This window comes from Ctenopharyngodon idella, chromosome 1 (genome assembly GCF_019924925.1).
Source record: "Ctenopharyngodon idella isolate HZGC_01 chromosome 1, HZGC01, whole genome shotgun sequence".
In the NCBI taxonomy this organism is placed as follows: domain Eukaryota; kingdom Metazoa; phylum Chordata; class Actinopteri; order Cypriniformes; family Xenocyprididae; genus Ctenopharyngodon; species Ctenopharyngodon idella.
In genome coordinates, this window is record NC_067220.1 from 44,700,804 (window position 1) to 44,723,077 (window position 22,274).

Here is a 22,274-nt window from a genome sequence, read left to right on the forward strand (position 1 = left end):
TATATCCTTTCGATGAGGATCCAGCAAGTGTGGATAGACAGATTATACACAATGCTATTATAATACAGTAATCTTTACTTTATACCTCACAAATCTTCAACAGCACTACATTTTCATTCTCACACATTGTGGATCTGCAATGCAAAGACATTTTGTTAATTTTGTTAAACATGAATTGCACAAATTACTGATTGTCAGTTTTGATTGTTTAGAAGGTCTTATACAACAAGTTTATATGCATCAAAGGTCAAAAAACACTTTCATTTTCTCATAATATACAATGCACATCACCACATTTTTCAATAATTCTCAAACAACTCGTCGGATGAATCAGTCTCTCTAAATCCCTCCTTTCCGTGAGCCTGCTCTGATTGGCCAGATGGCCCAGTCTGTTGTGATTGGTCTACAGCTTACAGCTCTGGAGCTTCCTAAAGCTCAGCGATTGTACACACTGTAAAGACAGTAACAATGGCATTGATTTTACCATATCAATCTGAGCGTGAGTCCGATGATCAAATTTTGGAAGAACTAGTTACTCAACCCAAACCTCCATAGCAAGGACAACTTGAGCAGGACATTTCTCATTGATACGCTACTCAGTTTGACGTTCATCGTGAGACGTTGCAACTGCAATTCCTCACCATCAGCATTAACAACTGTATGTCCATCAACAAACCGGTGTGTAATTTTCAAATTTATTGCGGTGCACATGTGGGAACTGTATTATTAACTGTATCAATAACAGCGCACACATTAGCCGAGCACTAACATGAATGACTGATGACTGAACATTAAAGTTTGTAAAACAAGTCTTGCTCCTTCCTTTATCATTACTCAAAGTAGTAGGAACGAAAGACAATCTGTATTAATGGACACAGTTTTAGGTAATGTTGGACCACAGCTGATTAGTAGAAGTCTTTCAGTAACACAGTAAAAACGTGAGTTAGCCAGTTAGCTGGAGACATACACAATATAGCTAAAACACAAAACTATATATTTTGAACACTCGGAATAAAATACGTCAATAATTAATCACACTTACAGGTTGTGATTCTGAGGAGCAAGTTGGTCTAAATAAAGTAGGTACTGTCCCATCTTTAACCACTGATTCTTCACAGTCTCATACTTTGGAAGTGAAAATAAACCGAATTTCCTTTCACAGCGCAGAGCACAGCGTCTTGTCAACATGTTATCCACACATCACGAACGAGCTACAGCGTTTGAGGGGGGTTCAAGTTTTCGCTGGATGTCCACGCAGAATGTAGGCGGCCATTATGCAAATGTATTAACTTGTGACGTGAACTTCGCAGAAATGGGATTCAAATAGAGGGTATGCACATAATGTCACAGTCGGCTGTTATGATTGTGGTTACACCCACTGAGTGGCAAAAAGACTGAGTGGCAGCATTGGTTTTCAGCGAAAAACACACAAAACACATTCAAAATGGGAAAGAGCTTTGCGATTGACTACAAATAGCTTTGACACAAAATCTGAGGTATATTTTTACAGACTGCCGAAAGCTACAGAAAAAAGAAGCAAATGGATCGCTTAAATTCACAGATATAACTGGACTCCAGGCAGAGAAACATGGATTTGCAGTTATCATTTTGTGTCAAAACGTTGGATTTTGCCGTAAAATCATACCCTATATATTGCATTGTTATATATTGTGTTGACAACTCATTAATTAAATATTTACCATCTTATATTCTGCATAATTGGGTGTTTTTAAATAAACACTGACAAAAACTATACAAGTTTTAGGGCTGGACGATATGACGATATATATAACATTGATGTAAGTGATCACTCCAATTTAGACCTACCTATATTGTATTTATATAAAGCGTTCACAGGCAGATTTGCTTTATGTATTTCCCTGGCGTCGAAATCAGGCACATATAAATGTCTGGAAACATGATTCCTGGCTGCATGTCAATATCCATGGATTAGGTTTCTTTGACATGTTATAAGGAACACTTTCGAGCCCACCCTTTAGTGTAATCGTTTGTTTTACTCATGTTTTTGCAGTTTCCCCTATTAAATCCAGTCATGCAGCAGGTTCTTTTGCCACTCAGTCCAGCTGAGGGAGCGTGTTCCAGCGGGAAAGTGACATCAATGCATACCCTCTATTACAAACGACTCGTTTAAGCGGTTCAGAGTCGACTCTTTCTTTTGAGAGACAATAACTTTATTAATGATGCACTTTCAGCTTTACAGCTTTGCATACTGTTTACATTCACATACAGCTACAGTACACACTTCATGAAGGGTAATTTTTAAAAATCCATAAAGTGTTTTTCTGTTCCTGTTGTTTCAGTATTCACTTCCTGTGTTTAGTTCCTGTTTTCCTTGTTGCATTGCCTGCCTTGTTAGAGGCTGCATCCGAAATTGCATACTATCTCGAGTAGGTATTTACTTTGCGACCTCTAAAAAAGTATGTTCTATGTGTGTAGTATGAATATAATCTGGACATTGTGGCCATGGTGTCACATCCTCTCCTGTGGCCTCATGGGATAGTAAAGTGTCCATCGTATGCACACTTCAGAATTACGCCGGAAGTAGTAGGCCATCTGGGAACTTTCCGCCTACTTTTTCATGAGTACTGTGAATTCTGAATTACTTCTTTTGTCACATACTGTTTTTCCCCTACTACATAGTATGGAAGTATGTGATTTTGGATGCAGCCTGTTTCTATAGTAACCCATGTTCATCACCATAGCAACCCTACTTAGTTCCCATTGTAACTAATCACTTACACCTGTCCCTCATATATCATGTGTGTGTTGTTCAATTCAGTTTTGACTACCATGCCTTTGTCTGGATTTACCCTGTTTTTCTGTCCTGTATGGATTTTTTGTTTCTGCCTTCATCTCATGGTCCTGGGTTTACTTTTGGTATGTATTGATAATAAATGTCATCTAACTGCATTTGGATCTTGCTCTCTATCATTTCTGCACCACCCCTCGTTACAGGAACCCATTCTTATTACAGTTCTTTCAGTCAATGGCTGCATCTGAAATCACATACTCTCTTGAGCAGGTACTTATTTTGAATAAGTAATTATTTTGCGACCGTTAAAAAAAAGTATGTTGTATACAGTATGAATGTGTATATATGAATCTAATGTGGACGTACTACATTCGCCATGTTGCCATTATCATGTGACCTACCAGCCTCAGTTGTGTCGCTTTACTGCCATTCACAAATCCTCCTGTGGCCTCATGGGATAGTAAAGTGTCCATTGTATGCACACTTCAGAATCTCACTGGAAGTAGTAGGTCGTCTGGGTACTATTTCCTTCTATATGAGTACTGTGCATTCAGACATACGTATTTTGTCACATACTGTTGATCACCTACTGTACTATATATTAGTGAAGTATGCAATTTCGGATGCAGCCAGTGTCAACAGGAAATCATTCCACAGTGTTAATATGCAGAAAGTGAATTTGTGTGCATATTTAAAGTAATTAAAAGAATTGCAGCTCATTACAAGACATCTATTTAAAAACTATCAATTAATTCATGACAAAATGGTTTGCATGGATGTATCTCACCCACAGGAAACTTTAATGAATGAAACTTTCCTCATCTCCTAATTGTACTTTAGAGTGAATTCCAATCGTTAAAAAAAAACTAAATAACCCAAAGAAATCTAAATAGCTCAAATACATTAAGGACATAGCGACAATTTCAACACATTCCCAAGCAGCAAACATTGCAAAGACATGGTCTTGTCAAAATTGTCATCCTCGCCGTCACGCTCATGACGCACTTCCTCAGGAATGGCACCTTTGCATTTTGTAAGCATTGGCATTACATTGAGGAAGTTCAGTTCTACTGTATTGTTGCTGTTGTCATTATTTTAAAAAACAAGAAACTATATAGAACTTGACAAGCAGGATACTTGTGTATTTCTATCAACATATCAGAAACAGCAGAGATGAGAGATGTGCTTTCATCTAGACTTTGAAAACATAACACACAGGCAAAGGCCTCCAATGAAGGGGTGTCAAAATTATAACAGTTAAAATAGATAACAATACAACTGACCAAATAGTAAAATCCCACTTACAGCAGTGGACCTCAACCTTTTTTCCACAACAATATTTGAAGGCCTACTTCAATATATATATTTCAATATTTTAGAGCTTGACATAGCTAGAAATACGTATATTTATTATAAAAATAACCAAATAAGAAGTACCTTGTTTTTTAGTTGTTTTAGCTTATTTTCATGCTTGTTTGTCTTATTTTAAACAATTTTAAGTCATCCTGAGGCCTCCTTGGAAGTTTGTTGAAGCTCCCTGGTTGAGAACCACTGACTTAAAGTATATAATAACACCTGTAAATTTGACATGGGTGTAGGTATGTGAATTGCAGACCAAAAAAGGTTGAGAAATTATGAGAAATAATCTTGTTCTAAATGACTAGGATTTTTTTTTTTAAGTTAGGTAACACAGCAAGTAAAAGACATGTACAATATGCAACATGAAGATGTTTCAACCCTTAGCAGGAGGAAATAAAACACAAAAACACAAAGAGAGACTGTCATAGAAAGGCGTTGATCGCTTATCAAGAAGTTTGGCAATTAGTCTTAATAATGGTGTTACAGCTTGTTTCACTGATTTGACTTGGAAGCAGACAGACTGGTCTAACCAAACTGCCTCTAGACGTCACATAGGTCACATTGATTTACATGTGGTGACTTTTTTACAGTGGTATTCTTGGCATCACTCAGAGTTCACAATACAAGCTTAATTAATGTGAAGTGCTTGTACTTAACATGATACATGAGGTAAGTAAAATGATCTCTTATCTTTAGTTCTGTCACTGTATGTACAGACCCCCAGGGCACAAATTTGCAGCTTTTCTTTCAGATCATTTTAAGGTTATGGAGAATTGGTGACTAAATTCTGACCTATGGAGTTATTATTGATATAACGTGACATTTGTGCAAAATAATAAATATTACGTTGTTTCGTGCACGTTTTGCGTCACTTTCAAATTAAAATATATAGTGAGTGGCGCTAAAAGTGTGTTTAGTTTTAAAGGGGTGATTCATTGCGATTTCACTTTTTTAACTGTAGTTAGTGTGTAATGTTGCTGTTAGAGCATAATCAACATCTGCAAAATTACGACACTCAAAGTTCAATGCAAAGGGAGATATTTTCTTTTAAAGATTTCTCTGTTTAAGGACTACAACGAGCTTCTTCCCGGGTTGGTGACATCACTAACCCTAAAATTTACATACCCTGCCCTGAGAACACACAACAAAGGGGGTGAGGCCATATTATTGCAATACAGTATATAACACAAATGCAATAGCATGTCATAAAAGCAAGATGACAACATAAGTTATAACCGTAATTAAACTAAACTATACCTGTTCTATCTTCATGCAATATATATTCACTGGCTCTGTAGGATCTTACAACAATTACAGATTATCATGAAAGAATATGCAATCAATGACTTGAAGAAAGTTAACTCCACATCAGCTACATAAATTCATCAACTAACCGTTCAGAAATGTCCTGTTGCATTCTACATGTTGTCACTTCTTCCTGAGTCTCTCCATCATTGTCCAACTCCGGTTTGAACATAAAAGGCTGAACAGTTTCTGACATTTTCAGTGAGTCTGCGTGAGGTAATCGGCGCTGCTAACACAAGCTCTTGAAACCCCGCCCCCTTCTTGAGAGCAGCAGCTCATTTGCATTTAAAGGGACACACAAAAACATTTACTTACGATTTGTGATGTAGCTGCTGTCAGATCCAATACAGTCGGCTGCTTCATCTGTCAACAAAAGTTTTCTTTGTTTACAAAACAAGGTAAAGATGCGACCACAAAGGGCACTTTCATTTTCGCGATCAAAGGGGCATGGGCTTTATGCAGCTTTAGTTTTCTTAATGGAAGTTCTGAAGTATGAAAAATAAATCACGTGAGCCAACTCACTATTCACACAGTGAATAACACTGATCATCTCTTCATCACTACACCTGTTAGTGGGTGGGATATATTAGGCAGCAAGTGAACACTTTGTCCTCAAAGTTCATGTGTTAGAAGAAAGAAAAATGGGCAAGCGTAAGGATTTGAGTGAGTTTGACGAGGGCCAAATTGTGATGGCTAGACGACTGGATCAGAACATCTCCAAAACTGCAGCTCTTGTGGGGTGTTCCCGGTCTGCAGTGGTCAGTATCTATCAAAAGTGGTCCAAGGAAGGAACAGTGGTGAACCGGCGACAGGGTCATGGGCGGCCAAGGCTCACTGATGCACGTGGGGAGCGAAGGCTGGTCCGTGTGGTCCGATCCAACAGACGAGCTACTGTAGCTCAAATTGCTCAAGAAGTTATTGCTGGTTCTGATAGAAAGGTGTCAGAATACTCAGTGCATCACAGTTTGTTGCGTATGGGGCTGCATAGCCGCAGACCAGTCAGGGTGCCGATGCTGACCCCTGTCAACCGCCGAAAGTGCCAACAGTGGACACGTGAGCATCAGAACTGGACCACGGAGCAATGGAAGAAGGTAGTCTGGTCTGATGAATCACATTTTCTTTTACATCACGTGGATGGCCGGGTGCGTGTGCGTTACTTACCTGGGGAACACATGGCACCAGGATGCACTATGGGAAGAAGGCAAGACGGCGGAGGCAGTGTGACACTTTGGGTAATGTTCTGCTGGGGAACCTTGGGTCCTGCCATCCATGTGGATGTTACTTTGACACGTACCACCTACCTAAGCATTGTTGCAGACCATGTACACCCTTTCATTGAAATGGTATTCCCTGGTGGCTGTGGCCTCATTCAGCAGGATAATCCAAATTCCCCAGATCTCAATCCATTTGAGCATCTGTGGGATGTGCTGAAAGAACAAGTCCGATCCATGGAGGCTCCACCTCACAACTTACAGGACTTAAAGGATCTGCTGCTAACATCTTGGTGCCAGATACCACAGCACACCTTCAGGGGTCTAGTGGAGTCCATGCCTCGACGGGTCAGGGCTGTTTTGGCAGCAAAAGGGGGACCAACACAATATTAGGAAGGTGGTCATAATGTTATGCCTGATCGGTGTATACGTAACAAGCAAAGTATTTATCATACTGTACTTTAAATAACATTAAAACATAATGTCAGAAAAATCAGTTCTGCTGTTGATCATAAATTATGTTTTATTAACCCCATAAACAGGCAAGAGTAGAAAATGATCAGCAGAAAATCATTTCTTGTCACATTTTATATCATCTGGACTCTGTAAAACACATCCAAAGGAATTTTTGAATTATTTGATATAGCCGGCGTTCGGACGTAAACACGGAAGTGCTGAACTGCGTTCACTGCGTCAACTGAGTACGAGTCTGACAGGGTAGAGAAGAAATTGTTGAATAAAGTCATTATTTTTGTTTTGTTTTTGCACACAAAAAGTATTCTCGTCGGGTGAACTAACCCTTTAAATAAACAGAAAGTGTAATCAGTTGAACAGAAACTGTTGCATGGAGCTAATTAGTAACCAAGGTAACTAACTAGGAAACACAGGCAGGCAAAACAAAGACAGAACACTGTAAAAATGAAACCAAAACTTAACATATACATTACACACAGTACATGTACAATTATTTATACTTTTGACTTTAGTGGGCCTCTAGGAAACATCAATTCTAGATTTACAAACATTGCTTTTAAAAAATAATATTGTGAGATTTTTATGAAAAAGGAGTCCTACAAACAACAGGTATGGTCCACACAGAGATCTGATCTCACCAAGTCTGTCTGAGATTACATGAAGAGACAGAAGAAAATGAGACAGACTAAATCCATAGAAGAACTGTGGCAGCTTCTTTATAATGCTTGGAACAACCAACTTGCAAAGGTACAGTACTGTGAAATGTAACAGGCAGCTGTCAAAAATGCCATAAAGAAGGATGTTTTCAAAAATAATTTGAACAATAGTTTGTGTGTGTGTGTGTGTGTGTGTGTGTGTGTGTGTGCGTGTGTGTGTGTGTGTGTGACCACCCTTTGACATTTTGAACCATTTTTAAGGTAGGCTAGCTTAGAGGCTGTTCCAGTCATCGACAGAAGAATTTCTAATTTTTTGTTCCAATTAGTTTGGGATATATATTTTAGGTTACCTAACAAAACAGTACACACACAGTATAATTGAGTGGGTGTGACACATAGCTTGTCATAACATTAATAGAAAAGGCCAACTAATTGTTCAAGCATTACAATAAACTTCTCTCTCTCTCGCTTTCAAGCATTACAACAAACTACTTTCTCTTTTATTTAGAAAGAATTGTAAAATGTTACAGATAAACTTGACGAGCTACACTTATTATTAAATTCATCACACAGCTAGATTGCCAGAGTTAAATAAGAAATTCCAATGTTTTTTTTTTTTTTTTCTTCTTCATATACAGTGGACTGGATTAAAGATATAAAGGCTATTTCAAAACCTATGGTGCTCCCTACACTAGCATCTGCATAAGTCCAGGTTTCCCCTCCAAAAACCAGTACAGAATGTTCCATTCAACCCTGTGTTTACCAGCCTTAACCACTACACCCACTCCACCCTATTTAACCTACCACAGAATAGAAAGACAAGATGTTTATCAATGGGTATAGAGATGATGACTAAATTCTAAATTTAGTGCTATAATGCATTATAACCAAGTGGTTCTCACATGGTGGGTCATGACAAAAATGGTAGCAAACTATTACATTTCACAGGCACAAATCTATGGTTGGTTACACTTTAATATTTACATTTAGCATAGTTTTCATAACAAAATAAACAGGCTTATCGGCTTTAAAAGGGAGGAGAAAATGCTTTGTTTCCATAACATTTTTGGTTTATGACGTCAAAAGCTGTGCATCTGATCAAATGTGGTAGTTTCACACACTTATAAAATAATATGGACAATACTAACACAATATCTGGTCCAGTGTTTGTTTGATAAATTAATTGCATTGGTTGAAGTATGAGTGCTAATAAATAAATAATAAATAAAATCATTTATCAAGATTAAATGCGTTACATACTGTATGTACATCATACACATGTCAAACCCATTAAATAGGCTGCTGTAACAAAAACAGAGATTCTGCACTGAATAGTTCATGACTGCAAGCAAATTCCGACGCTGAAAGGGAGTGAACAGATAACTTAGCTTCGAGGATGGGGTGTTGGGGAGTTTCAGAAAAGTTTACCTCACTGTTAACAAGGAAGATATGGCTGTTATCATGGCAGAAATGCTAAGTATTGATTTTAAATTAAGATTTGATGTCAGGTTTTAAGGGATTCTGTTTTGGGAAAAAAAAAGACCACGAGAATAAGAACCACACTTGAGAACCAGAAATAGCTGATTGCCAATCTCGGTCCTGGAGGGCCACTGTCCTGCAGGGTTTAGATCCAACTTGCCTCAACCAAAGTCTCTTTAAGACAAGTCATTTCACTCGACGGCCATCTTTGAAACGCCTATCCAAAGCTGTTTGCCAAGCTTTTTCAACAACAACAACTGTCTCATAATTTTGTTTCTAAACACTCGAATCATGACAAAAAAATTTAATTTTTCAGGCTGGATCAAGCTAATGCGCATGCGCAGTCCTAAGTGCGTGTCTCTATAGGAAGCGCGCGTCTGACTGTTTCTATAGAAACCGGAGCTTCTAATGGCCAATTCAGTGATGCGATGACTTTACCAATCGGCGATTGCCTCTTATTTAGAAGGCGGGACTTATTCCGCCATATTGCGCGTTGCAATTTCTGCAATTCATAATAATATGAGTGCACCGTCTTTCTATATATAAAGTCTTTGCCTCGACACACCTGCCTGGAAGTTTCTAGTATGCCTAGTAAGACCTTGATTAGCTGGTTCAGGTGTGTTTAACTGGGGTTGGAGCTAAACTTTGCAGGACAGTGGCCCTCCAGGAGCAGGACTGGACACCCTATAGCCAATTCAGACCAACCAAGTGACAAGTCTATTAATCCCCAATTAACCCCCAACCCAATCCATAAATTGTAGAGAAATGAGAGGAAAATGATAGGATGATGAATTGTTAAAGCTTCAGCTCCAACCCCAGCCCTTTTCCCTATTCCTCCCTAGATAAAATGTATGTATTTTATGATTTTTCAAAATTTTGGTAATTTTGTGTGGTAAAATTACATTGTAATGCTATTTTATTGATGTATTATCCTAACCAACCACAAAACATATGATTTTTAAGCAAGCAAAGCAAACATGATGGTCCACCCCTAAACCTAACCATCAGTGAGGCGTAAGCAGATTGTACACACATATATGAATGAGATTGTACAAATTCATTCGAATTAGCAACCAATTCGCCAACACCTTAAATAGTTACGAACAGTGTTGGGGGGTAATGCATGATAAGTAACTTGAGTTACGTAATCAGATTACTTTTTCAAGAAACTAGTAAAGTAATGCATTTACAACAAAATATCTAAGTTACTTTTTCACATTTATTGATTGACAGCTCTCCTGTCCCCATGTGAGAGAAATAAAGTGCGGAGGTGTTGTGTGCGCTGTGTAAACATGATGGTTAAATATGCTTTTCCTTCAGCCTGAGGCTTATTCATTTCACTTTTGGTGTGAAAGGGCCTTGACATTTGCCAAAAATACAACTTTTTTTTGTTGTTAATAAAAAACAAGCAAGCAAGCCCAGCCCAGGTGAGAAAAAGTAACGCGAAAGTATCACTTTTCATAAAAAGTAACCAAGTAACGCAATTTATTTTATTTTTTTTTTTTTTTTAGGGAGTAACACGATATTGTAATGCATTACTTTTAAAAGTAACTTTCCCCAACACTGATTACAAATTGCCTTGAGAGTGTGTTGCCTATTACTAAATTCTAACAAAAAATAGATGTGGATTCAGAATCACATTGTACTTGGTAAAATCAATGGGGCTGTACAGCATTTTGATGTTGTTGTTTTTTTAATGTTGTTTGTTTTGTTTTGTTTTGTTTTTGTTTTGTGTGTGTGTGTTTTTTTTGTTACCTTGTTTCCTGTTTGTATGCATTCATATCACCCACTTGGCCTTTTTTCAAATGAGCTTGAGGATACTTCTGCGTAATATACTAATACTGGTTGGAGATTAATGCAAACCTAACCCTGGCTTTTTACATGAGAATGACAGCTCTTTACTTGTCCAAGCATAGTTCCCTTTCAGTCGGTCACGTTCGACGTACGTCAGTAGTGACCGACGAATTGGGATATCGCTAGAGAGCCCTATCAGCTTCGAGTGAACTACAACAGGCCAATGGAGTTGGCGTGCGATATTTGCATAATGCGCACCGCCCCCGCCAGGTGGTATAAATAGGGGAGCAGATGCAATCGCACTCTGTCTTTCGCTTCGGAGCCATCTAGTGTGTTTCCAGCTTTCAGACTTCAGTGAATTCTTCAAGCTAAAAAAAAAAGGAAAATTTCTTTTTCTTGTGTTGGTGCAACGGCACTCCAGCGAGGTCGCGAGCTTCCCGAGGAGCCTGAGCTTAAAGCTCTCAACTGCTGTTTTTACAGCACTCAATTTCCATTTCCCAGCATTGTGGTCTGTTGCGATTTGGGCCGGTTCCTCCGTTGTGTTCGGGGAGTGGTGTACCCGAACACATCGTGACACTCCCTGTGTGCTTCAGCACAAGAGAGCTGAATTTTTCCCCTCCTAAAAGAGCTTCACAGACGAACCCTGCGTCTTTTTCAAGATGTCATTTCGTCTGTGCGTTACTGGATGCGGTCGTTCATTGGTCCCCGCTGACGGCCACAATCGCTGCATCACGTGCCTGGGCGTTCAGCACGCTGAAGCAGCTTTTGTGGATAGTTCATGTTCTCACTGTGGGAACATGACTATTGCAGTGTTGAGATCGAGACTCTCGTTCCTTGGTTCTCAGGGAGCGGGGGTCCCCTCCCCTATGCCCCGTGCCGCCGTTTTCTCTGGCTTCGGCCGGGGTGACGGTGCGCCGGCGTGTAGGCAGGGTGATCTGAGGATCACGGTCAGGGCTTCCCCGCCGAGCACCGCTCCGCGGGCCCCTGTCCCCTCTACCTCACTGCAACCGGTGGTGTTGCCGATTGAGCGTGCTGGTCCCTCTACGGAGCGACCAGCCGTTTCTTTCGGAGCACCGGCGGATGACTGCATGTCGATCGCGGCATCGGAAGGTGAGCAAGAGTCCTCGGGAGATGAAGACTCGGCTGCGTTACCTCCCTCCGGGACCGTAGCGTTGTCCGAGCCTGATCCTGAGTTGACGGCTATGCTTTCCCGGGCTGCCGAGAAGGTCGGGCTCGTCTGGAACCCTCCACCGTGTCCCGAACCTTCTCGGCTCGATGATTGGTACCTCGGGGCGGCCCGCGCTGGTCCCCAGCGCCCCGCCCCGATGCCATTCTTCCCGGAGGTGCATGATGAGGTGACCAGGTCCTGGCGGACGCCCTATAGCGTTCGTGCGAGACCTGGTCCCTCGTCCGCCTTCACCAACCTGGATGGCGGGGAGGCTAGGGGATATACGCGGATTCCCCCAGTCGAGAGGTCTGTTGCGATGCAACTGTGTCCAACGGCCTCTGGCTGGCGCGGTGAGCCGCGTCTCCCATCCCGGGCCTGTAAATTCTCGTCAGGCAAGTTCATCAGGAAAAAGCGTTGATGGAAATGCCCCAGGGAGGTCTTGACCAGCAGCTGCTTGGGGAGCTGCGTGCCGCCACGGGCCTCGCCCTCCGGGCGACTAAGGTGACGGCACGTTCTGTTGGTCAGGCGATGGCCACGCTTGTGGTCCAGCAACGCCACCTTTGGCTGACCCTTGCTGATATGAGGGATACCGACAAATATCGGTTCCTGGACTCCCCCATATCACAGGTCGGCCTTTTCGGCGACGCGGTAGAGAGCTTCGCCCAGCAGTTCTCTGCCGCCCAGAAGCAGGCTGAGGCTATCAAACACGTCCTGCCCCGGCGGTCCGCTGCTGCCTCCACCCCGCCGCCGGCAGCACAGCCTCAGCCCGCTCGTCGCCGAGGGCGCCCGCCTGCGTCGTCCTCCGCCCCTGCTAAGTTGGCAAAGCAGCAGCCTACACCAGCCAAACAGCAGGGTGCCGGTCGCGGACGCGGCGCCCAGCCCGCTCAGGCCAAGCCAGGTGGCAAGAGGTCGAGGAAGACGCGACCCTGAGACGGGCGACCTGGAGGGGAAGGTTCCTGCTCTTCGGGAGAGGACTCCATCGTCTCTCCCACCCCCGGAGGAGGGCCGGGGGGAATTTGTGAAATTGTCTGTCCCGCCGCTGGCTCTCCGGAGTCCAGCGGTACCCACTTCATCACAAAAAGAGCAGTTTCCCAATCCTCCAGGTCACAAGAGACTGTGGCTGTCAGCGCGCGAGGCTCCGCCTTGCCACTCGCAGCCCACTCTCACTTCGCCAGCAGGTCCCAGTGTGATGGTCGAGGCCGCCCCCCAGCCGTCTCCCATTCACACTGTCACCTCGCAGAGTCTGACCCCACTTCGGGCCGCTGCGCCGTCCGAGTCGGGTTCCAGCACTCTGCTTCGCTGCCCCACCCCCGGTGCGTCTGTGGTGCCTTTGGTCCCGCTGGCTCGGTGTCTGGAAGCCTGGATAGCGCTCCCCAGCCCGTCCCGCTGGCTCATTCGCACTATCAGACTCGGCTATGCGATTCAGTTCGCCCGGCGTCCCCCGGTCTTCAGGGGTGTCCACTACACTCAGGTGTCCCTGGACAATGCACCTGTTCTCCGGGCGGAGATTGCTGTCCTCCTGGCGAAGGATGCAATCGAGCCGGTCCCTCCAGCCGATATGAAGTCAGGGTTCTACAGCCCCTACTTCATTGTACCAAAGAAGGGCGGTGGGCTACGGCCAATCCTGGATCTGCGTGTCCTGAACCGGTCCCTTCACAGGCTGCCGTTCAAGATGCTTACGCAGAAGCGCATTTTCGAATGCGTCCGTCCCCAGGATTGGTTTGCAGCGATCGACCTGAAGGACGCGTACTTTCATGTCTCGATTCTGCCTCGTCACAGACCCTTCCTACGGTTTGCGTTCGAGGGTCGGGCATATCAGTACAAAGTCCTACCCTTCGGGCTGGCCCTGTCGCCCCGCGTCTTCACGAAGGTTGCGGAGGCGGCCATTGTTCCGCTCAAGGAACAGGGCGTTCGCATCCTCAACTACCTCGACGACTGGCCAGCTCGCGGGAGCAGTTGTGCGAACACAGGGACGTGGTGTTAGCTCACCTCGGTCGGTTGGGTCTTCGGGTCAACTGGGACAAGAGCAAACTCTCCCCCGGGCAGAGGATCTCTTATCTCGGTATGGAACTGGATTCGGTCGCCCGGACTGCGCGCCTCACCGAGGAGCGCGTCCAGTCAGTGTTGACCTGCCTGAGTACGCTCAAGCGCAGGACAGCGGTCCCACTGAAACTCTTTCAGAGGCTCCTGGGGCATATGGCATCCGCAGCCGCAGTCACGCCGCTCGGATTGCTTCATATGAGGCCGCTTCAACACTGGCTCCGCGGCCGGATCCCGAGATGGGCGTGGCAGCGCGGTACGTTCCGTGTTCCCGTGACACCGAACTGCCGTCGCACCCTCACCAAGTGGTCGGACCCTTCGTTCCTGCGGGCTGGAGTTCCCCTCGAACAAGTGTCCAGGCATGCTGTGGTCTACACAGATGCCTCTGCCACAGGGTGGGGGGCCACGTACAACGGGCATGCAGCGTCGGGTCTGTGGACGGGGCCCCAACTGCATTGGCATATCAATTGCCTCGAGTTGCTAGCAGTACGTCTTGCACTGGGCCGCTTCCAGGAGCTGTTGACAGACAAGCACGTACTGGTCCGCTCGGACAGCACTGCGGCCGTTGCGTACATCAACCATCAGGGTGGTCTACGCTCCCGCCGTATGTCGCAACTCGCCCGCCATCTCTTGCTATGGAGTCAGAAGCATCTGAGGTCGCTTCGTGCCATTCACGTCCCAGGCGTGCTCAACCGTGCAGCCGACGAGCTCTCACGGCAGCCTCCGCTTCCGGGCGAATGGCGGCTCCATCCCCAGGTGGTCCAGCTGATCTGGCAGCGCTTCGGCGAGGCACAGATAGATCTGTTCGCCTCCCCGGAGACTGCCCACTGCCAGTTGTTCTATTCCCTGTCCGGCGGCACGCTCGGCACGGATGCCCTGGCAATCAGCTGGCCCCGGGGCCTACGCAAATATGCGTTTCCCCCAGTGAGCCTTCTCGCACAGCTCCTGTGCAAAGTCAGGGAGGACGAGGAGCAGGTCTTGTTAGTGGCTCCATATTGGCCCACTCGGACCTGGTTCTCGGACCTCACGCTCCTCGCGACAGCACCTCCCTGGCCCATTCCTCTGAGGAAGGACCTCCTGACTCAGAGACGGGGCACCCTCTGGCACCCGCGTCCCGACCTGTGCTTTCCTTTCTGCAAGAGGGCCTGGAGCGAAGGCTGTCTCCCTCCACCCTCAAGGTGTATGTTGCCGCTATCGCCGCACATCACTATGCAGTTGATGGTAAATCGCTAGGGAAGCACGATCTGATCGTCAGGTTCTTGAGGGGGGCGAGGAGACTGAATCCTCCCCAGCCCCCCTCTGTACCCTCTTGGGATCTGACCCTGGTTCTTACATCTCTCCGGGGTCGTCCCTTCGAGCCTTTGCAATCAGTCGAGTTAAAAGTACTGTCCCTAAAGACCGTCCTCCTGGTTGCATTGGCCTCGCTCAAGAGGGTAGGGGACCTGCACGCATTTTCGGTTGACGAATCGTGCCTGGAATTCGGGCCCGGTGACTCTCACGTTATCCTGAGACCCCGGCCTGGATATGTGCCCAAGGTTCCTACCACTCCCTTTCGAGACCAGGTAGTGAACCTGCAAGCGCTGCCTTCGGAGGAGGCAGACCCAGCCCTAGCTTTGCTCTGTCCCGTCCGCGCGCTGCGCCTGTACGTGGACAGAACGCGAAGCTTCAGGACCTCAGATCAGCTCTTTGTCTGTTACGGAGGCCAGCAGAAGGGAAAGGCTGTCTCCAAGCAGAGGATGGCCCACTGGATAGTGGACGCCATCGCCCTGGCGTACGAGTCCCAGGGCGTGCCTTGCCCGTTCAGGTTGAGAGCCCACTCCACCAGAGGAGTGGCCTCTTCCTGGGCGCTGTCGCACGGCGCCTCGCTGACAGATATCTGTAGAGCTGCGGGCTGGGCGACACCTAACACGTTCGCTAGATTCTATAGCCTTCGTGTAGAACCGGTATCTTCCCGTGTACTCGCTTCCACCAGCCGGTAGACGCGAAGAGCCCGTTCTAGTGTCGGCTTGCAATGCCACTCCCGCCCCCTGGGCCGGATACGTGCATCCTTTTTACTCCAGTCGAGTTCCCCGCTTGGCGAACCCTGTCGAGTTCCTCCGCCTCCCCCTTCGGCTCGGACATTGCGGAGTGTCTGATGCCAGGCCAAACCTCCGTCACCGACGTTGACGTTTGGCTGGGTTCCACATGTCGTGACCCCTCCACGTGAGCGGTCCCATGTGTGTATTTGTCCACGGTCAACTCCCTACGGCGAGCCCGTGTCTTTCCCTAGCAGAGCCAGCTCTGCTGTCACCTGTCAGATGAGTCTCCCCCTACCCAGGTGGAGCCATCCCAGGGACTCCATATGCGTACTGCCCACGGCCAGTCCATATGTGTACTCTCCACGTAAATTCCTCCCCTACAGGTGGGTAGTGGTCTCCGCAGCGTCCCCTACGGGTTCGCTTCCCCAGTGTAGTCTAGTTTACTTAGTGGGTATATCGGAACAGCAGTAGACTCTCTCGGCGTAAGCTCGCCCCCTTCCCCGTCCCACTGGTGCGCCGGGTGGCTAGAGCTTGCGCTGGGCACTGGAAGGGGTTCATACTGTGGCGCTTTATTTGGGATCCCAATTCGTCGGTCACTACTGACGTACGTCGAACGTGACCGACTGAAAGGGAACGTCTCGGTTACGTATGTAACCCTCGTTCCCTGAAGGAGGGAACGGAGACGTACGTCCCGTCGCCACAGTTGCTGTACCCTCGCTGTAGTGCGGACTAGATTGTCTCCTCAGCGAAAAACAGAGTGCGATTGCATCTGCTCCCCTATTTATACCACCTGGCGGGGGCGGTGCGCATTATGCAAATATCGCACGCCAACTCCATTGGCCTGTTGTAGTTCACTCGAAGCTGATAGGGCTCTCTAGCGATATCCCAATTCGTCGGTCACTACTGACGTACGTCTCCGTTCCCTCCTTCAGGGAACGAGGGTTACATACGTAACCGAGACGTTTTATTGACATTAACACCTGTATTAATCACAATACGGAACAAATCAACACAAAGAAACTTACATTTAAGTATCACTCATAAAGGAATGTGTCACATGCCACTGAACCAGATCTCAGAGTTATTGGCTGTGAAGGTGATTCTATTGGTTGTGCAATGTTATTCAACAACGAAGAATGTAACACGGCATTCCTTTCATCGTTACATTTGACTATGTAGGCGTTTTATTTACTACAAATTGTTACTTTTGAATCCTCATGCATCAGGTTTATATAAAGAGCTCTGTCAGCACCGTGTGATCAGTATGCCGCCTCTGTGCATTCAGAGATCTATAAAAAAAAATGCCTTTCATGATGTACAGTAGGGTGAATTCCAGTTTATTGGGACACTTTTTCCAGGTCATCTCAATGGCAAAAAGGCAAGGCAAGGCAATTTTATTTGTATAGCATATTTCATACGCAATGGTAATTCAAAGTGCTTTACATAAAGAAGAACCAAATACATAAGAATAAAAATGGAATGCATAAGAAATAAAAATAACAGTGAAAACCACTATCTGGATGGAAGAGTTAGAAAGTTTCAGGGAGTTTTTTGTTGTCCATTGGAGTGGATCTAAACGGATCTATCCATCAGAGCGGATCGAAATGGATCTTCCTCACGCAGAGGAATAACTGTAAAAATATTTATATTTGTCAGGTAGCTGTGCGTTTAAACAGTACCCTTACAGACAAATCTTCCTGGACTAACTCTGTCAGAGCTCCATCCAGGGATAACTCTACTATAAATAAAGTGTCCCAATCACCCTGAATTCACCCAATTAACTAAAAATAAACTTTTACTAAGTGCCAAAAGTGTTTCAAATTTGGCTTTGATGAATAAGTATCTATCACTTACATTAGGCCACCAAAAATGTATGTAAAGAAATGTTTTTCCTATTAGTGACATGATGATGACACAATGACCTGGGATGTCATAAAGAAAAAAAAAACAACTAAATAATCCTATTTTAATTATTTAATTTAATTTCATAATCTCATTTCAATAGGTACAAAATGGATTTTTAATAAAACTGGTGCAAAATATAGATCATTTATTGGTGGTAAATTTTGTCAAGATTCCGTGTATTGGCAGATATTGATTAGAGACACTTTAGCCATATAGGTGAAGTGTTACATTTTACTATGTCTTGTGTTGGTAGAGCATGGATTCCATGCTCTACCAAAACAAGACATAGAAAAACACTGCCACAGATGTGAATCTCTGATAAGCAAAAACAACAAAAACATGAATACAACAAATGCTCTTTGAGAGTGTTAACAGGGAAGGTGCCAGCACGGAAATAGATTTTGTCAGTCTGTAAAGATGCCAGAAAGCCTTGTTGGATAAAATCAGTGTTAAAAAAGTCTGGTCTCATTAAACTCTGAAAGTGCTGAGAATTTAATATTAAATATATATTAATAGTCAAAGTTTGAAATGTATAATTATTTCTTTATATTTAACAGTGGCTCAGTGGAAAGCACTGTTGCCTCACAGCAAGAAGGTTTGAGTCCTGGCTGAGCCATGAGGCCTTTCTGTGTGGAGTTTGTATGTTCTTCCAGTGTCTCCCTGTGTCTGTGTGGGTTTCCTCCAGGTGCTCCGGTTTCCCCCACATCCAAAAACATCCGTTGAGAAAGCTATTCTACATATAATGGAATAAATATGCATAATTACACTGTAAAAAAAATCCCCGTAAAATTTACGGTAATTATTTAAAACAGCAGCTGTGGTTGCCAGAACTTTACCATAAAAAATACGGAAACAACGTTTTAGGTTTTAAGGGACAGCACTTAGTTTACTGTCTATTTACCAGTTCAAACCATATAATTTAAAGGTTTATATTGTAATAATTACGGTTCATATCTGCTTATTTTACACACTGTAAAAAAAATCTGTTAAATTTATGGTAAAAAACGTCTCAGGTTACAGATGTAACCCTGGTTCCCTGAGTAGGGAACGAGACGCTGCGTATAACGCATTGGGAACCTTCTGCGTGTTTGCGTCATTGAAGCACTCATGTATCTAACCAATCGCGTAGCGAGACGTCAGAGGCGGGTGACGTCACGGACCAGGAAACTATAAAGCATACCCGGATGCAGAGATCGCCAGCTTCTGGGATAAGTCTGAAGCAAGCACTCGCAAGTATGCTGGGGGTACGGCAGGAGACGCAGCGTCTCGTTCCCTACTCAGGGAACCAGGGTTACATCTGTAACCTGAGACGTTCCCTTTCGTGGGAACTGTCGACGCTGCGTATAACGCATTGGGAACGCAATCCCAGCTGTGCCGTAACTTCACGTACTTGCCAATGTTAGCTTGACAATATAGAAGACCCCGGAGTGGAGCCGACATCCAGGTTGTAAAACCTAATAAATGTGTGCTGGCATGACCATCCAGCTGCATCACATATGTCATCAATGGAAATTCCAGACATCAAGGCTTTTGATGCCGCCATACCCCTAGTAGAATGGGCACGGACATTCAGTGGGGAAGGCTGTCCGGCCGCTTCGTATGCAAGTGAGATGGCCTCGACCACCCACTTGCTCATCCTCTGCTTCGATGCTGGGCCCCCTTTCTTAGGGGACCCATAACAGACAAACAGTTGATCTGATTTTCGCCACAGGGCAGCTCTGTGGACGTACGCATCTAGAGCCCTCACTGGGCAGAGCAGATTCAGCTTTTCCTGATCCGAATTCCCAAAGGGAGGAGGGTAAAAGGCCTGGAGCACAATAGGGCCTGGGACATTGGTGGGGACCTTCGGCACATAGCCAGGTCTAGCATGAAGAAATGCCTTCACCATTCCTGGGGCAAATTCCAGGTAAGGTGGAGCAACTGAAAGTGCTTGTAAATCTCCTATCCTTTTCAGGGAAGTGATAGCGAGTAGGAAAATAGTTTTTAGAGTGAGGAATTTTTCTGGAACCTCCTCTAATGGTTCGAAGGGAGCCTCGGCTAACCCTTGCAGTACCACGGCCAAGTCCCAGGCCGGAACCCTTGTGCGCACTGGAGGCCTCAACCTCAGTGTACCACGGAGGAAGCGTGTGACGAGGGGGTCTCGTCCAACCGAGGAATCCCCCTCAAGAGGAGCATGATAGGCTGAGATAGCCGCAACATAGACTTTTAAGGTAGAAGGGGATAAGCCTTCTGAGAATTTTTCTTGAAGAAATCTTAGCACAAAGCTTATGGAAGAGTGGACAGGGTCCGTATCATTTTGTCTACACCAAGTAGAAAATAAATTCCATTTATAGGAATATAGCTTCCTCGTGGAGGGAGCTCTGGAGTTAAGGATGGTCTCCACAACCTCAGTTGGGAGACCAGCATCTATGAACCTGGCCCCCTCAGAGGCCAGGCCCATAGCTTCCACAGTTCTGGGCGAGGATGCGTTATCGTGCCGCCCGCTTGCGACAGGAGATCCTGTCTGAGGGGAAGCTCCATTGGGGAGCCGTCTAGTAGGGACACTAAGTCCGAAAACCATATCCTGGTTGGCCAGAACGGGGCTACCAGTATCAGGCTGGCCCCCTCCTGGCGTACTTTCTCCAGAACCCCCGGGAGCAGAGCGAACGGGGGAAATGCGTACAGACGTAGCCTCGGCCACGTCTGTACCATGGCATCCAGACCCAAAGGTGCTGGATGTGTTAGGGAGTACCAGAGTGGACACTGGGTTGACTCTCCCGATGCAAATAGGTCGACTTCTGCTTGACCGAAATTTCTCCATATGAGGTCCACCACTTCCGGGTGGAGCTTCCACTCCCCGGGCCTCGGCCCCTGTCTCGACAGGGCGTCTGCTCCCACATTTTGATACCCCGGGATGTAAGCTGCCTTTAGCGAGAGCAGCTTCCCTAGGGACCACAGGAGGATCCGACGGGCCAAGTAATATAGTTGGCGAGACCGCAGACCCCCCTGATGGTTTATGTATGAGACCACCGACATGTTGTCCGTGCGGACCAACACATGGTGGTCTCTCAGGTCTGGGAGGAAGTGTTTCAGTGCTAGAAATACCGCCATCATCTCCAGCCGATTTATGTGCCAGGAGAGCTGATGGTCCTCCCATAGACCCTGAGCTGAGCGACCACTCATGATCGCCCCCCAGCCCGTGAGGGAAGCATCTGTCGTAAGCATTACACGACGACCAGAAGTCCCCAGCACAGGTCCCTGGGACAGGAACCAGGGATTTTTCCACATGGCCAGAGCACGAAGGCATCGCCGCGTGACTTTGATCATGCGAAAAGGATTTCCCCTCGGAGAAAACCCCCTGGTCTTGAGCCACCACTGTAAGGGTCTCATGTGCAGAAGGCCAAAAGGTATCACGTTGGACGCAGCTGCCATCAGACCCAACAATTTCTGAAACTGTTTTACAGTGAGTGACTGGCCTAATTTCACCCCTTTCACGGCTGCGAGAATGGAACTCACACGAGCGGGGGACAGATGCGCCCGCATCGTGGTGGAGTCCCAGACTACACCCAGATAATTGGCAGTCTGAGCCGGAACTAGCACACTCTTTTTGGCATTGAGCCTCAGCCCAAGCCTTTTCATGTGGGACAGGACAGCATCTCGATGCTGAGCTGCCAGTTGCTCTGATTGAGCTAGAATCAACCAATCGTCGATATAGTTTAGTACACGGATGCCCTGGAGTCTCAATGGAGCCAGGGCTGCATCCACGCACTTTGTGAATGTGCGGGGTGATAATGACAGGCCGAACGGAAGAACCCTGTACTGGTAGGCTTCGCCCCCGAAAGCAAACCTGAGGAACTTCCTGTGAGAAGGATGGATGGACACATGAAAGTATGCATCTTTCAGGTCTATCGCCACAAACCAGTCCTCGGACCTGATCTGTGGGATAATCTGTTTGAGTGTAAGCATCTTGAATTTTAGCTTTTGTATAGAGCGATTTAGCACACGTAAATCTATGATAGGACGTAGTCCCCCATCCTTCTTTGGAACAATGAAGTAGCGGCTGTAAAAACCTGACAGCTTGCTGGGAGGAGGAACCCTTTCTATAGCTCCTTT